The sequence below is a fragment of the Canis lupus genome, chromosome 34, assembly GCF_003254725.2.
Source record: "Canis lupus dingo isolate Sandy chromosome 34, ASM325472v2, whole genome shotgun sequence".
Lineage (NCBI taxonomy): Eukaryota > Metazoa > Chordata > Mammalia > Carnivora > Canidae > Canis > Canis lupus.
Window position 1 is genome coordinate 178,182 of NC_064276.1, and position 17,061 is coordinate 195,242.

Consider the following 17,061-nt stretch of genomic DNA (forward strand, 5'->3'; position numbering starts at 1 on the left):
GCCGGGACACTACGCCGCTGGTGGATCCGGACCGGGACTGTGGGAAGAAAGACTGTATCCAGATGTACCTGCCGGCCCAGGGCCTCCTTCTTCCAGGAGATTGGACAAGTTCTTTGATCTTGATTTTTCCCTGGGTCAACAGAACGGGGTTATACTTAGAAGTCATAGTTTACTTTAGGAGCTGGAATCTTTGCGTTATTGACAAAATTAACCCCCTGATAAAATTGTTGATCAAAAGGAAAAAATAAACAGCCCAACAATAAAAAGGCGCTGACAACAAGGTTCTTTTGCCCCTGATTTTCTATTCAGAAGAAAAAGGAAGAAAATGAAAGTCCTGGTGAACACTTCCTTCTTCTCCACCATATACTATTCCAGACTTGCATGCAACATGCTTGGACACCTCATAAAACAAATTCCAGACTAAAGAGGGATATGGAAAACACTGGAAGTTTAGGTGGCCCCGGTATAGTTAGGGTAATATCAAAGAATGGAATCACCTCTTTTTATGAATCTCGGAGCACAGGATCACAGGTCTTTGGCAACTCCGTAAAATTCCAAGAGCAACAGCAATTAATTTAATGCTAGGCATTTACTGACAGCTGACATCAGGCCAGGCACTTTGAGAATTCCTTTATGTATTACATTACATGTTATTTCACTTAATCCTCACACCTGCCCATGATGTAGGTAGGCACTGTCACTATCTCAGGTTTATAGGGAAAGTAAGGCTCAGTAAATGCTAATGCAGAAGTTGAAACAAGATCTGACTCTCCATCACCCCACCACTCTGCAACAACCCATGATTCACAAAATAAAAATGTTCCTAAACTCTGCTGCATGTTTAGAAAAAAATCCCTTTTATCCAAATCAAATTTGAATATAAGCGGGTAGTTTTCTGCAGCCATAAACCATGACTTGCGTGTAGTGAGTCATGTTACTCACACAAAGTAAATGGCATAAAATTGCTGTGCCTAATTAAACCTAAACAAGGTTATAAGCAATGATGAGTAAAATTGCCTATTCTAGAAGCTGAACATTTCTTGTGGTATAATAAAATGTACTGAAGTCCTTTAACCGCAAAACAAATTAGCCAGTACCTTGCACTCCTCCAACAAGATAATATTTATGAACACAGCTGTTTGGACTCAGCCTAAAATCCTTTCAAATAATTCATGGTCAGGATTTTGTGGTTTGCTGTAATGTTCATTGTTACTCCAAAAGTTGAGAGGGTGGCCTCTTAAAATAGTACTGTACTTACAGACGTAGACCTTGAAGCCAAACTGCCTGGCCTGGCTGCACTAGTCACATGCCTCAGTTTCCTTAAGTATCAAATGGAGCTTCTAGGAGTACCTTCCCCATGGGGTTGTCATGGGGATGAAGTGATTAAATATGTCCAAAACCCTTAGATAAATGCTTGGCACATTGTAAACACTATATAAATATTAGCCAAAGGATGTGACTACACATAGAGTTTTGGGCTTTCTGGTCTACCTATGTGTAATTTACTGCATATATTAACAAAGCAAACCAAAAACTCCCCACAAATATTAAAGCGTAACTCCCCATTCTTCCCCTTTCCTCGTCTCCAGCCCCTAACAACCATCACTCTACATTCTTTGACTACTTTCTGAATTTGACTACACTAGCTACCTCATGTAAGTGGAATCATAGAGTATTTTTCATTTAGTATAATACTATCTTTATGATTCATCCATGTTGTAGCACATGACAGAATTTTCTTCTTTTCAAGGCTGAATTATATTCCATTTTGTGTGTATATATCTCTGTATATATGTGTTTATGTGTATAGAGATATACACACATATACATATCTCACACTTTGTTTTTCCATTCGTTCATCAATGGACACTTGGGTTGCCCCATATTTTGGCTATTGTAAATAATGCTGCTATGAACATAGGTGTCCAAATAACTATTTCTGAGTTTCTACTTTCAATTCTTTTTGGGCATAAACCTAGAAGTAGAATTGCTGGATTATATGGTAACTCTGTGTTTAACTTTTTGAAGAACAGTCACATTATTTTTCATAACAGAAAACACTCCCACCAACAGTGCATAGGATTCTAATTTCTCCATATCTTTGCCAACACGTCATTTTCTATTTTTTTTAGTAACAGCCTTCCTAATGACTACGAGGTGATTAGGGATGTTGAGTATCTTTTTATGTGCTTGTTAGACATTTGTATATCTTCTTTGGAGAAATGTCATTTAAGTTCCTTGACTATTCATTGTCGTTGCAAACCTTATGCCATCATTGTTGATATCCACAAACATTAAAATCTGAGAAACCCTTTATCTCTTTCTGCTTCCCTTTTGCATTGTATCTGAGCATATGCTGCTTCTTATTTACACAAAATCCCTGAATTACTATAAACATTTTTATTTCAAAATTAATAGGGTCAGTTTTCTTAACAGAGGAACTATGCAGAGGTTAGTAGGTGGTGGTGATGATGATGATGATGATGATGGCAGATCTTAATTGAGCACTCATGAAGTGCTCTGTTCAGTGTTTTTTATATATTAATTAATTCAACCCCTTATTTGAGATATATACTATTATTATTCCCATTGTACATATAAAGGAACTGAGTCACAGAGGGTTTAAAGTATCTAGCACTAAATCATTCAGCTAGTAAATGGCATTTGGCCTGGCATTTGAACCCAGCTTCCAGGGCCATATGGAAAGTATCCACTAAAAATAAAATCACTTCTCTGGAACTCAGTGATTTTCTGAAAGCCATATCTGATCTCCTTCCTGAATGAGCTGAGCCTCAGAGAACCACAGTCTATCCTGGGACATGCTACACCAGGTGAGATGCTCCATGTCCCCCATCACAGCATGAAAGTGAGTAAATGCTGTGAGGACAGACACTAGTGTGAGCCAAGGTCCAAGCTGTCTTTCATTGCATGAACCATGCTGAGAAATCCAGAGGGTGAAGGCAGTAATGGGGAAGCCAAGGTATGACGCTTAACCCAGGCAGAGAAGCCAAGAGAGTCCTGGAGGAAGGTGCCAACATGCAGGAGCAGAAGCAGAACTAAAGAGCCCTGAAGCTGTCCAGAGGGCACTGGCAGTGATCCTGTCATTCCCCCACTGGGGCCTTTAAGCTGTCCAAGCTGCAGCCTCCTCCTGTTAGTTTGCAAACTGACCCCCTACACAGAAGACAAAGAGAGAACAAGGAGAGAGAAGGAAGGAAGAAAGAATGAAGTGCTGCTCCAGCTTGGTAGGTGGCACTTTTAATAGGGCAAGGGAACTCACTTGTGAGGCTTGGGCAGCTACAAGATAATTAGATCTCCACACCCACCTGCCAAATCTTAAAAAATTTATAAAGAAACCTTAATTGGATTTAGTCATGAACATGGCCAGATGGCATCAACAACACCTTCCTCTCTCCAGTCTATGTCTTTGGAACAGCTCCCACTGTGGGACTGGTAGTTAGAAGGCATATTCCTAGGACTGGGGGTGGAGGGTGGGGGTTAGGAGCCTCCTCTTGCCCAGGTCAACCAGCAGTTATATTCTATTGATGACCTCCTCCAACAAATGATAAATTCAAAATGTGTCCTTTGGTCTGGGATTTTGTCCGCTGTGAAAATAATATCAATCAGCTAAATTACAATACTACCCCTATCAGTCATTTACACCTTAGTATCAATAAGCCTTGGATCTTTCTAAGAGTAAATATTGATAAGCAGAGTACCAAGAGAGCCTAAAAGCTGGCTAACGGGAATAAAGGAGGTCAGCTGAGAGCTGTAAAGGGAACTGAAAGACAAGAGAGTGGTGTGCGTGGAAAAGAACTTCACAATTCTGTGTAGGTCCAGACCAGAACTTAGCATTTCCTTATTTTTTTTTATTTTTAGCGAATTAGATGGCTTCACTTTTCTCCAAATATCTGGCACCTGTCCTGTTGCAGTCTCTATAGAGCCATGTTTGCTTACCACCTCTGGCCTTTTACCTAGGTAGTTGTACTACCTGGGTGGGCTTTCCCTCTTCCTCCCCCTGGCTGACTGGAGTGGTCTTTCCCAGCCCCGTTCAAGCCCGCTCTCCTAAGGGAAGCAATTCCAGACCACCCACGAAGAGTTAGCAACCCGGCTCCACCCTCCCGTGCATTCCTGCTGTTCCCACAGCACCCAGTGTGCTGGAAGCTACTTGTCGGAGTCCTCATCTCCCTCCATGCTTGGCTGTGAGTTTCCAAGTCCAGTGATGTTGATCCATGTCCTCTGAGTCTTCTGCTCAATGTCTGGTGGCCACTGAATAAGTGCTTGCAGAATACAGCGTACTGAAATCATGCCTATCTTCAAGGGCTCACCATCCAGTCGCCACTTCATCACCAGGCTCACAGAGTCTGCAGATACCTTCCTTCTCTTTCTTCTCTTTCTCTACAAATAGGCTCTGAGAGCTCAGATGTCTTTGTTGATGAATTTGCCTTCTGAAAATGAGTGGGAAATATCAGAGAGGGAGACAGGAGAGACTCCTAACTCTGGGAAACGAACAAGGAATGGTGGAAAGGGAGGTGGGCGGGGGGGTGTGTGTGTGACTGGGTGATGGGCACTGAGGGGGGCACTTGATGGGATGAGCACTGGGTGTTATGCTATATGTTGGCAAATTGAACTCCAATAATAATAATAAAAAAAAGAATTTGCCTTCTGATGATGCCACTTCCTCCTTCATGCCTTCTATGCTTGTTAAGATTGCAGGGACAACAGGAGCCTTGCCACATGAAAATACAAATGAAAAAAAAATTCTCTGTATAATTTGAAGATTAAGCAAAAATATATGGAGAGCCACAATCTCTTATATGGAGAGCCACAGTCTCTCAGATTTTTTGGATACCTCACTGGGCTTACAGCTCTGATTAACCAACAAAGCATATTATTTTTTATATTTAGTTAAAGAGGAACAAACAAACTGTAGCCTTTGTGGCTTTTCTACCCCAACCCTATCCCATTTTTAGAAGTAAATCGAGGAGTAAGGAAGAGAATCAGACTGCTCTTTTGTTTTGACTCATTTATTTTTTCAGGATACCTGGGCAGACCACTCTGTTAGTTAACTGTGTTTCTAGCTTCAAATTTTGCTTCAGGGGTGACATCTAAGAAAGAACAGCTGGTGGAAGAGAGTAAATCTTAGAACCATCAAGATCAGGCTCCTCAGCATTGATCACTTGAACGATAATGGGAAATCACTTATCCTTTCTGCATCTCTGTTTTTTTTTTTTTTTACTCTAAAAGGAATCGAATGTACTGGATGATTTCTCAGACTCCAACTAATCCTATAATTATGATTCTGAAATGAGCATTTCCTCCAACAGTTTGGTTTAAAAACCTGTGGTGTGGGGTGCCAGGGTGGCTCAGTCAGTTGGGTGTCTGCTTTCTGCTCAGGTCATGTTCCCAGGGATCATGATCCCAGGGTCATGGGATCAAGCTGCACATCAGGCTCCCTGCTGGGTGGGGATCCCTCTTCTCCCTCTTCCTCTGCCTGCTGCTCCCCCTGCTTGTGCTCTGTCAAATGGGTAAATAAAATCTTTAAAATATATACATACATACATAAAACGTGTGGTGCATCTAAATGATTATATATCAGACAGCAAAGAAAACTCATGGTGTCAAAAATATTGAATGACACTAGAAAGGCTTATTTGTTTCTTTTGGGCAAAGAAATGCTCTTTCCTCCTGGAGGGAATTGCTGTTTTGTGGATTAGAATTACAATGGGAACTCCTGCAGCCTTTATGTCACTATGAAGAAAAAGCCCTCCTGATACTGAGAAGAATACGGAGGAAGTAGAAATAAGAGATGGAGCTAGTACATTAAACTCTGCATTAAGACATACCCAAAGCAGTAATACTCCTGTGAGCCAAGAAACTCCCCTTCTTCCCCCTCACCCAAAGTTTTTAGTTTAAGCCTATTTAAGATAAGTTTCCCATCAGTTGCAAGTGAAATAATACTAAGATAGTGTACGCAGCCAAGTTTTGTAGAAAAAAATACTTACAGAAAAATATTGGAATAAACCCCAAAATACTAATAGTTGCTATCATGAGTAATAAGATTAAAGACTATTTTTATTTTCTTTTATATCCTTTTCAGTATTTTCTAAATTTTCCAAAATTATATATTACTGGTATAATTGTTAAATGGTATTTTAACACATGATCCCCTGAGAAACTGAGGAGATTTCTCTGTCATAAAGAATCTTGTTTCTTGTTTTGACCCTTTTTTCTGAGGTTGAGGTTTGGTACATTATTGATGTTTCTTTTTTTAAAAAAAGATTTTATTTATTTATTCATGAGAGACACAGAGAGAGAGAGAAAGACAGAGACACAGGATGAGGGAGAAGCAGGCTCCATGCAGGGAGCCTGATGTGAGACTTGATCCCGGATCTCAAGATCACGCCCTGGGCTGAAGGCAGGTGCTCAACCACTGAGCCACCCAGGCATCCCTGATGTTTCTTATGTAATAGGTCATTGCTCAGGCCCTCAATTCTGTAACAGGTTGGGCAAACTTTCTGTAAAGGGCCAAATAGTAAATATTTGAGGCTTTGTGAGCTACAGACTCTTCATGGCAACCACTCAACTCTGCCATTGTGTCATGGGGGCAGCCCCAGACAACTCATAAATGAACCAGCATGGCTGTGTTCCAATAAAACTTTATTTAGGAACACTGAAACTCACATGTTATATAATGTTCACAGGTCACAAAATACGACACTGCTTTTTATTACTTTTCAACTTTTTTTTGAGAGAGAAAGAGAGAGAGCATGGGCACATGTGAGCAGGGGCATGGGGGAGGGCAGAGCAAGAGGGAGAGAGAATCTCAAGCAGACGTCCTGCTGAGGGTGGAACCCCACACAGGGCTCCAATTCACAACCCTAAGATCATGACCTGAGCCAGAATCAAGAGTTGGAGGTTTAACCCACTGAGCCACTCAGGAACCCCATTTTCAACCATTTATAAATGTAAGAACCACTCTCAACTCACAGACCTTACAAGGGCATGTGCCAGGCCACATCTCGTCTGTGGGATGTAGCTTGCTGATTCCCTGCTCTATAATATTGGTATTTCTGTCATCTCACGACTTTTGCTGCAATTTGAGTTTCTGTGACCTTCCAGATTGTGTTTCCATTAGAAATGATAACCCTGCAATGTCTGGCATAGTTTTTCAGCAAGCCTCATGGGCTTGGGAATTGATAATGATGTCTGTGTCTCAGTGGCCATTTATGTTCTTCCCTTTTACTGAGATGCTTAGCGGAGTCTTCTTGCTTTCTCATCCTATGCTAGGGGCAGCACTCCCTCTCCTCTGCTCATGAAAGCAGCCATGTGGTAGTTTTGGAGTTGTCAAGCCCTATTTTGGAATCTGAGCTTGAAGCTGACAGAACTTTAAAGGATCCTTTTGCTGCCAGATTGGCTTTCTACCCCACAAAAATCCCTAAGTTTATGTCAAAAATATTAAGTAATGACCAGCCAATGGCAATTTAAATTTTTAAAAGAATATTCCACTTTGTGAACATTTATTAAGTTTCATTTTAAGAAGGAAAGGAAAAGTAAATGGGTTTATGTTGATTGCTATCTTGGTGTGTCAGTTAAGAATATTTCCAGTGATGACTAACAAGACACTTAAATTACAGTAGATAAAATGAGTAAGAGTGTCAGGTCACAGGAAGTCCAGAGGCAGGCATTGTTGTGTTGGTTCCGATTCTCAATGCTATGACTCTTGTGGTCCTTCTAACATGAAAGGTATTGAAGCCCTGAGTCTTGTTCAAATTCAGGGAAAGAGGAAGGGGAAGAGGCAGCACCAGCTAGGTGTATCCTGCCCAGAGGCCCCCAGCAGACAACTGCTTAAGTGACATTGTATAAAATGTTGTCAAACAACCACTCTGACTTCTGGGGAAGCTGGAAAAGTATGATTTAGCTTTTCCAGTTTCTATACTATGGTGGGCTGGGGGGTAAGGGGGAAGACGGCATAAGAGACGGCAGTTAGGAAGAGCATAACATATATGTTATGTTGACATGTGTTAAGATGGCATCATATATATACGGTGCTGAAAATAATTCCCAGTGGCAGGCAAAGCTATTTCACCCTACACCAGTGGCACAGGCCACTCAAGGAAGCATGGTCTTCAAGTGTCCCATGCATTGTTCTCCCCTGCACCTAGCACAGTCCAATCACTCAACGAGTATTAGTAGAATGAATGAATGGAGGAGCCAATGATAAGAGTTCTTGGAAACTCATCGTTGGTTTAATCTATCCTCTTTTGGACAACACACCAACAAAGAATCCTTCCGTTCACTCATGCCCTGCAATCTTCAGCCATGGTTCAAAGCTGCGCCATATGACAGAAGGCCCTTACGCACAGCTCTGCCAGCTGTCTCTGCCCACAATTCAAACCCGGATGAAAGTCTACCTGTTCATGGACAAAGTGGGAGGAGCGCACAGCTTCTACCCTCTTGCCTGGTTCAAAATGGAACTTATTTACGGCTACGTAGAGCCAGAAATCACGGGACGTATTAAGATAAAGAACATAAGGATGGCGGCGAGGCGGCACAGAGGTGGCACTGCAAACCTTTATTCAACTCTTCTTCCTATGTTCCAGACACTGTGCTGGGGATTTTACATGATTATTCACACTTCACTGATGAGTGAGAGGAAACCCGCACAATTAAGTGCAAGCCTTTTGAGAAACATCAAAAAATGAGATTTTAAAAAAAGAAAAAATTAGATTACCAAAAGCCAAAAACTGGTAGACAGTGGTTAACACTTCTACTCTAAAGTCACCAGAAGAATTAAAAAAGAATGACACAGAAAATCAAAGCAGAAATACCAGTAGGCAAAAAGTTGCTTCACACTTTTGGAGGAGAGAAGCTGGCTGGAGAAGGGATAACTAAACAGAGAAGGGTTCCTCCTAAATGCCCGCTATAGAGAAAACCAACAAGAATAGCTAATAATAAACTTATTAGTGTGTATCAACTGGTTATTATATTTCTGTCACTTCCTAATTCTTTATGTGTATCATTTCATTTAATCATCACCAAAACCTCACAAAGTGGGTGAGATTATTATTCTACTTTTACAGATGAGGAAGCTAAGTCACAGAGCTATAACAAGATGCTTTGGAATTGGAACAATCAGGGACACCTGGGTGGCTTAGCAGTTGAGCATCTGCCTTCGGCTCAGGGCGTGATCCCAGGGTCCTGGGATCGAGTCCCACATTGGGCTCCCTGCATGGAGCTTGCTTCTCCCTCTGCCTATATCTCTGCCTCTCTCTCTCTCTCTCTCTGTCATGAATAGATAAATAAAATCTTAAAAAAAAAAGAAATGTGCGAAATTGGAACAATCAAGAGAAATAAGAAAGAATTCTCAGAAATTAGAAATGTGATAATCCATATAAAATACTCAACGAAGCCTGGCCCATAGTAAACATCTAATGAATGATTATTTTGGACCATTTACTTTCTGGTTCTACTTTGCTTTTCCATTATTGTTTTGTGATCTATACCTAGTTCATGCCAGAACACCATTTTATAATATAAGCTCTTATTGGATAGAAGGTGAGATTTCAGAACCTTGGATTATATCACAAACTCTAATCTGGATCCCTCCTTTGAAGGGATGGACACTGAAGTGAAGAGAGGCAAATCAATTTTCCTTAGGTCATACACTTATGTATGGAGCTCTGGTCCTCTGGCTCCCAAGTTGATGGTCCTCCATCTGTTTTTAATTGGTTCAGCATTACAGTGGACACTGGGGCAGGTAGGCTGAGCTCCTTCTTTCAGGAATGCCCACCTGTTTTAAACAGGACACCCATCGCAAGGCCATTAGAGCTCTGTCATCTCTTCTGCTCAAGAAGGGGCCAGTGACCAACACGAAGCCGACTGAAGCTTTCCCTAGGTTTGGAATATGGACATTAGAATAAATAAGACACTTTTCACTAGGGCTAGTATACAAAAGGGGAAAAATTTTTTTCCTTCACTCACGTTCTCTGGCTGGGGTCCTGTAAATTAGGCAAAAGGCACATTTACATGAGAGAAACAAACATATTTGTTCACATATGCATTGCAAACACACATGGGAGCACCCAGTGATGAGTAACCCAAGGAGGTGGGAGAATTTGGGCTCATATACCATCTGAGGGTAAACGAAGGGGAAGGAGCTTGGGACTTCTGGGCAAAGGAGGCAGTTATGGAAAGGTGACTAGGAAAAGTATGGCCAAAAAAGGTGGTTTAATAAGGTTTGTTATTCAGATTTAAGTTGGCACCTTCTTCACTGTGTTGTTAAGATCCACCTCCTCCTGGTACAGGAGAGGGCTACATCTTGACAAATAGAAATTTCCTTTATAAATGTAAATTTCCTTTACAAAAGGATAAGTTGTACCCTGTTTTTAGAGCTTTTCCTGTAGCTGCTGACTCTTAATGATCTCTAACTCAAAACAATCCATATGCCAAAGAGGCATATTTTGGGGTGGCATATTCTGGTACCTTCATTTGTTAGGATCTGTGACAAGGGTCGACTTATATAACCAGCTTTCTATTTTTAAAAGTAGGCCCGGGGATCTCTGGGTGGCTCAGTCGTTGAGCATCTGCCTTTGGCTCAGGGCGTGATCCCAGGGTTCCAGGAGGAGTCCCACATCGGGCTCCCCGAGAGAGTCTGCTTCTCCCTCTGCCTGTGTCTCTGCCTCTCTCTTTCTCTCTCTGTCTCTCATGAATAAAATCTATAATAAATAAATAAACAAATAAATAAATCCATACATACTTACTGTTAATATACATAGTAAATGGCATAGTACAATATATACATAGTGAATACATACATAGTGTTAAAAAGAATCATAGACCCAAAATAGAGTCACTTGTGTTAGGCCATGTTATGAAACTGGGGCTTAATACCTAATTACAGTTTCAACCTCCCCCAGAAATAGTTTTCACTGGTCAGCCAGGAATTTTCTGGCCAGCACCAATAAGCTAACCTGTCACATGGGCCCTTTCTATCCCCCAAAGGAAGATGAGGTAATCCATGTAATAAGACCCTTTGTCCCCAAAGGAAGGTGACCTCACCCAAAATAATCCTTTTTCTGTTTATGACTTCCTTGTTCTGACTTTTCCTTTCTGCAGCTCTCTGGGGTTCCCTGTTACCTGCTAGATAAGATGGTGCCTGATTCACAGGATGAACATAAAATCATTAGATCTCCAAATTTACTTAGTTAAATTTGTTTTTTTAACAACAGAAAAAAATGTATATGTATATACAACCATATGTACTACTATTTTATATATGTAGGGAATATGTAAACTTCGGGGGCACCTGGCTGGCTCAGTTGGTAGAGCACTTGACTCTTGATCTCAGGGTCATGAGTTCAAGCCCCATGCTGGGTGTGGAGTGGAGCCTACTTAAAACAACAACAACAACAACAACAACAGGGATGTCTGGAGGGTTCAACAGTTGAGCACCTGTCTTGGCTCAGGGCATGATCCTGGGGTCCGGGGTCAAGTCTCACAATGGGCTCATACGAGGAGCCTGCTTCTCCCTCTGCCTATGTCTCTGCCTCTCTCTCTGTGTCTCTCATGAATAAATAAGTAAAAAAAATTCTTTAAAGAAAAAACAAACCCATATATATGTTATTTGTGTGTGTGCACACACACACAGACATATATATGCATCTCAAAAATTATGTATTTTGGAAAAATAAAACATAACATAGTCCCTAAGAAACCAGAAGTGTGAGTTGTATCCGGACCTTCAAAATAAATCAATTATCTTATTGCATTAAAAGGAGTAGCACATAAACACAAGAAACAAAGTATGTATGCCTCCTTCAAACACAAGTCTCCGTGAATACAGAGAAAGTCCATGCTATGGCAGGAAGAAAAGCAAGAAAAAAGAGTTTTTATTAAAAGCAGTCTCTCTGCAACAGTACAATGCAAGGGGAGGTCTTTACCATGATAGTGAGGCTAATGGGGTGGCAGGCCATGAGCTGGCAAGACCCAGGTTCTGGCCCCAAGCCCTTTAGCACATCATGTTCAAGGGTAGGGCTGAGATCTCAGTACATAAAATTTTAAGCATCTTAAAAATAATAGCCATGAATATGTGTGCATGAATTTGTGCCAGAGAAAAATAAAGAGTTTCCATTTTTCAGGAACTTGATATTCTCAGGCCTTCTTTTCTTGCTGCATGCAGTCTTGGGACTGACTCCCTAACACTTTCTCTCTGATCTTGGCCCTCCAAAGTCTTGCCGATAATGCATGGGATAATTGTCATGCTATCAATTCTGCCAGAAGGCCAAGAGAATATTCTTGAGTTCGGTGAACCACCAGAAAGGATTGCTGCTTGCCTTGCTGCCCAGGCTGAACTTCAGAACCATGAGGGGGATAATTTGGGAACCCTCTGGTCTAGATCACCATCTCTAACCACACAGGAGGAGCTCTATGCCCAGGAGACCATATGAAGAGGACAAAAAGACCTGAACAAGAAATGAGGACCCACAGCATGCATTATTGCCTGTACTCTAATATGTAAGTGAGGACCTCATGGTTGTGGGTGAGAGAATCCCAATCAGAACTCGCGTGTGTTAAAAAAGGGAATTTATTCCCTCTATCAACGAGGAAGCCCGCCTGAGGGATAGCTCTGGATCCAAGCATAACTATTTCCCAACATTTGGACAATCTTGTGTCATTATTCTTTGTCTCTGTCTCTCCACATCTGGCCTCATGTGGTCTTTAGCACACACAGTCTCCAAAGAAGGGTCTTTTTTTCCCAGCAGCCATGAAAATCCTAGGGAATGGGTTGTGGGTCCACAGGAGACACCCCCCACACCCACCCACATACGCACACACACTCTCCTGAGACAATCACTGCATGCATCACTGCATGGGGCGATCCTGGATCCCCAGCGCAGGGGAGGGATGGTGGGGGCTGTGGATTTATCAACCTCACCAGGTTGGAGATTCAATAGTTCCCAGCTGGATAGGCCCACCTGTTTACCAAAGAAGGAGCAAGGAATCATGGACAGGCAAAAACTACAAAAATATATGTTCCTAAAATATATCTATATAACTTAAGCTTAATGATGACTTAACCATAATTACATATTGAGCAGAGTGTCATGCTTGTATTAAGTAATTATCACTGCTTACCGGGGAGTCTGAAATCCGTTGCCAGGAACAAGCCTCTATCCTGAGCTCTTCACATTTTCCCCTTTTGTCATTCTAATCCTGCAGGCTTTGCTAGCGCCTGGTTCATTCTCCCGAAAGCATAATCCAGGCCATTCACTGAGCTCTCTACTACTAATGCTGAGGCCTGATATTTCTCGGTCCCTCTGCCTGCAGTTGCTTAAAGTACCTAGTGGAGTTTCATTAACTGCATTCCCCTAGGTCTTGCTCTATTCTCGTGAGCTTTCACAGAGAAACCAGCAGATGCTGGGATACGGGAAAGTTGGCTTTTCTTCAAAGATTTTATTTTTATTTATTCATTTATTTTTGGGATTGAGGTCACTGCTTTTCTTCTAAGGCAAGTCAATCTTGTGATTTCTCCTTTTTGTTCTTGGATCCATTATGGCAGATTTCCAGTGGTGGCCGCAGAGGGCCTCCGCTCCCAGGGCCATTCCTCAATGCCACCTCACCACCCTCTGCCGAAGGTCCGAGGGTCTTAGCTCTCTTCTTGAATCTGAGTGGCTTGTGACTTTGTTGACAACACAGTGCTGTGGAAGTGACACTGTATGACTTGCTAGGCTGTCAAAAAAGGTGATGTGGCTTGCCTCTTTCTCTGGAATATTTGTGCCTGGATAGCTGAGCCACCCTGTACGCGGTATGAGCAGCTGTGCTCCACGTCAGGAGGAAGTCCTGGCACATGCAGAGGCTGCCCTGTGAGCATTCTGGTCCGTAGGCCTCAGGTCTGTGCTGCTCCCAGCCTGTGCCACGTGTCACAATGAACGTGCCTGGAGTTGATGTCAGTCCCAACTGTCAAGCTACCTCCACCTGTGAACCTTTTCGACTGAGGCCTCCATACATCTTGGAGGGGAGAAAGATCCCTGCTGTGCTCTTTCTAAATTCCTGGCTCATGAAATCCATGCACATAATGAAATGGTGGAGCGTTCAAATCACCCAGTTTGGGGGAAGTATGTTAGGCAGGAGTGGTAATTGTACCACCAGACAAACCCTCTAAGGGCAGACTAAGAACTTAATAGCACCCTAGAATTGTTCCATGGCTCTGCCACATCCCAAAGGAATCCTTGTGGAGAAGGGACATGGATTGGGAGTGTGTGGGACACCGCATCTCGGGGCTCTGAATGTCATCTCATTCTACATGCAAAGGAACAGGCAGTGACCTTTGAAGCTAAGTCCAGAAGAACTAGTTAAAGGTGTGCTGCCAACACTGACAGCCTTAAAAAAAGACAAACTTTTGAGATATGAATCACTTTTTATAAAAATGATGAATATAAACAATATAGGTGAGAGTGTGTGTGTCTTTTGCAGTGTAGTAGCCCAGATGACAATAGTCCTTTCTTTAGGGCGCATAGTGTAGCCTAGTGATCTAAATAAGATGTCAGCCCAGGTGGGCTGGAATAGCGTCAAGTAGAGGCAGGTGCATTTCACTAAAGCCTTCATCAAAGGACAACTAGAAAGCTCATGAAGCACCTTTGTCCATGCTTCCATTTCAATATGTTCAAGAGCCACTTTTAGGTAACCCTTTAGGCCTGAAGCTGCCTGGGCCAGAGTCACAAGTTTGCTCTTTATGCAGGCTGTTCGAGTTCCCGGGGCCCAAGGTGAGAAATAAAACTCATGCACCACAGGTTGACTGTCTCTGAAATGCATGTATCAGCTCATGAAACAGGCTGATCAGGAAGGCCTTGATGCACGGGAACCACATTAGCTTCATTGATAGGTCCCGAGACCCTGTTTTCATCCTGGACTCTCTCTGCCACTGGGGCAAACCACTTAGCCTTCCTGAGTCCCAAGGTTTCATCTGGAACAGAGGGATCCCTGTAACACTGGTCTTGCTAGCGTGCTAGCAGGATGGAGTGAGGTGCTGCATGTAAGGGATTGAAAGGTGCCCTGGCGCATGGCAAGCATTCAGTGATGTGGCTATAATCCCAGGAGGTGACGTGCCGACCGTATGGCCGAGATACCCATGTCCTCATACCAATTGCGGGAACGTCATGGAAAAGAGAGGTAGGATCCATAGCATTTGGGTATCATTAGTAGCTAGGAGAACTTGGACACTTACCCTCTTTATTGCCTCGGTTTCTAACTCTGCAAAATGGGGATGACAGCAGTAGCTACCCATGGCGTTGCTGGGGGTTAGCTTAAGGAAAGCCTGAAGCCCACGCCAGGCGTGTAACCATCACCCAGTGTTAGCTGTTTTTACTATGACCAGTCTGATGTTGTACATTTTGAAGATTTTCCTGACTGTTCATAGTTCAGATTTTGCTGTTCAATCTAAAGGAACTGGCTTACATTTAAGACCATAGATAAGGGTCAGGAGGGTGTGGCTCCAGCTTCCATCCTATACGGGTTTGAGGTTACAAGGCTCCAGAAACACTGCGTGTTCTCCCAGATGCTGTCTCTAAAACCTGTATGCACCTGTTCTGGATTCCACAGGCAGCAAGTTTGCCTTTATTTGCCTCACAGCTCGTGAAGCTATGGCCCTGGTCCCAAACAGCTGCCCTTTGCTACCAGAGCAGCTTGGGCAAACAGAAGAGGTGGGTGGGTGGGTTAGGAAAGGGCCCTAATTACCCCCCATTAAACACAGGGTGCCGATGAAGGGCCTGGAGCCAGGTTTACAGCCGAGGGAGGAGTGCCTGTTGCTGGAGTCTGCCTAGGCAGGGCCCACAGGAAACCAGGGAGGAGCTGGGTTTACCACACCAGGCACACCATTGGCTCTAACTGGTTTGCTCTGAAGCAAAGTCTCAGAAAACATTTCAGCAAAGAGAAGAAAGGCATGCATCGTAGAATATGTCTGTCCCCTTGCTGGGTATCCTTAACGGTTAAGCATGAAGACTTTTCTTTCCTTTTCATCCTTCAAAAAAAATAATGGGCAGCTGTCAGTTGAAGTATTCTCTTTGGGGTTGATTCACTCTCCTTGGAGGTAAACACTAAGGTGATCTGAAGTTCTAGTCTCCACAGGGCTGTTTCTTCTAGGAGGTTCTTTTTCTTTCTCTCTTTCAAGTGGCGGGTTTGAGGAAGCTACAGGTGACCAACGGGTACCACTTTGTCCATGTTGTCCCGTGTCCCCTCTTCAGGGTGGGTGGCTTAATGCTGGCTAGCTTAATGCCTTCATGTCTAGACCTGCCCGGTGTTTGGAGTGGTCCTGGTGTGCAATGCCCATGGTCCTGGTCCCTGCCTCTTGCCCTGCATTTTGGGGCCTCCTGTCCTGCTTGCTTGCTGGCCCACTGCTGCTCTGCTCAGCCCCTGTGTCCTCCCTCGTGACAAGCAGGAATGCCTATGGTGACATCTGGTTTGTGGCACTGCTGGAGACCCTACATCTTCCACCCTCCTAGCACCGCCCTTTCTGTTCCATGTTGAATGTGGCATGAAGTGGGGCACTGGCCTAGGTGGGTCTGGCTTCCCCTCAACCAGACCTGCAGGAGTGGGGATGTGCAGCCACACCTCAGCCTGGCGAGGCACCGAGCTCAGCCATTCCTAATTTGGCCAGATGGATATTGGCTGTGGCCTGACGGCCCCCTCCCCCTGGCTTCCCCTCTGAGAGGTGGTCAGGCTGCGCCTGTGGAAGCCGGGCCCTTCCTCCAGCATTCTGCTCAAGGATTTCCTGCTCTGCTTTTCTTTCCTGCCTTGATGTTTCTCCTTGTCCTCAAGCCCATTGGATTCTGATCCTCAGAAGCAGTGAAGTCCCCCCCCAGTCTGTTGAGACTCCCATTTGGGCCTCAGGGATGTTTTTTCCTCTAGGAGGAAAGGCTGCCAGAAAGAGGGGGAGAAGGTGGAGGCTGGGGTGGGGGTGAGGGGAGGAGGACACGGAGAAACAACCCAGGGGACTGAGAGGAAAATTCTTCAGTAGGCATTTCCCAAATAGCTTTCTTGTTACATCACAATGATGGAAACTTATCT

The 17,061-nt window shown here is 43.4% G+C and overlaps 1 long non-coding RNA gene across 1 annotated transcript; it reads right to left on the reverse strand.

The window, feature by feature from the left end:
- Window positions 1–4,659: 4,659 nt before the first annotated feature.
- Window positions 4,660–16,974, reverse strand: LOC112662822 (uncharacterized). Its single transcript, XR_003138865.2, has 3 exons — window positions 13,135–16,974; window positions 9,791–9,891; window positions 4,660–4,726 (listed from the first exon to the last, which is right to left on the reverse strand). It is a non-coding gene; the product is annotated as an uncharacterized LOC112662822 (long non-coding RNA).
- Between the last annotated feature and the right edge of the window lie 87 nt (window positions 16,975–17,061).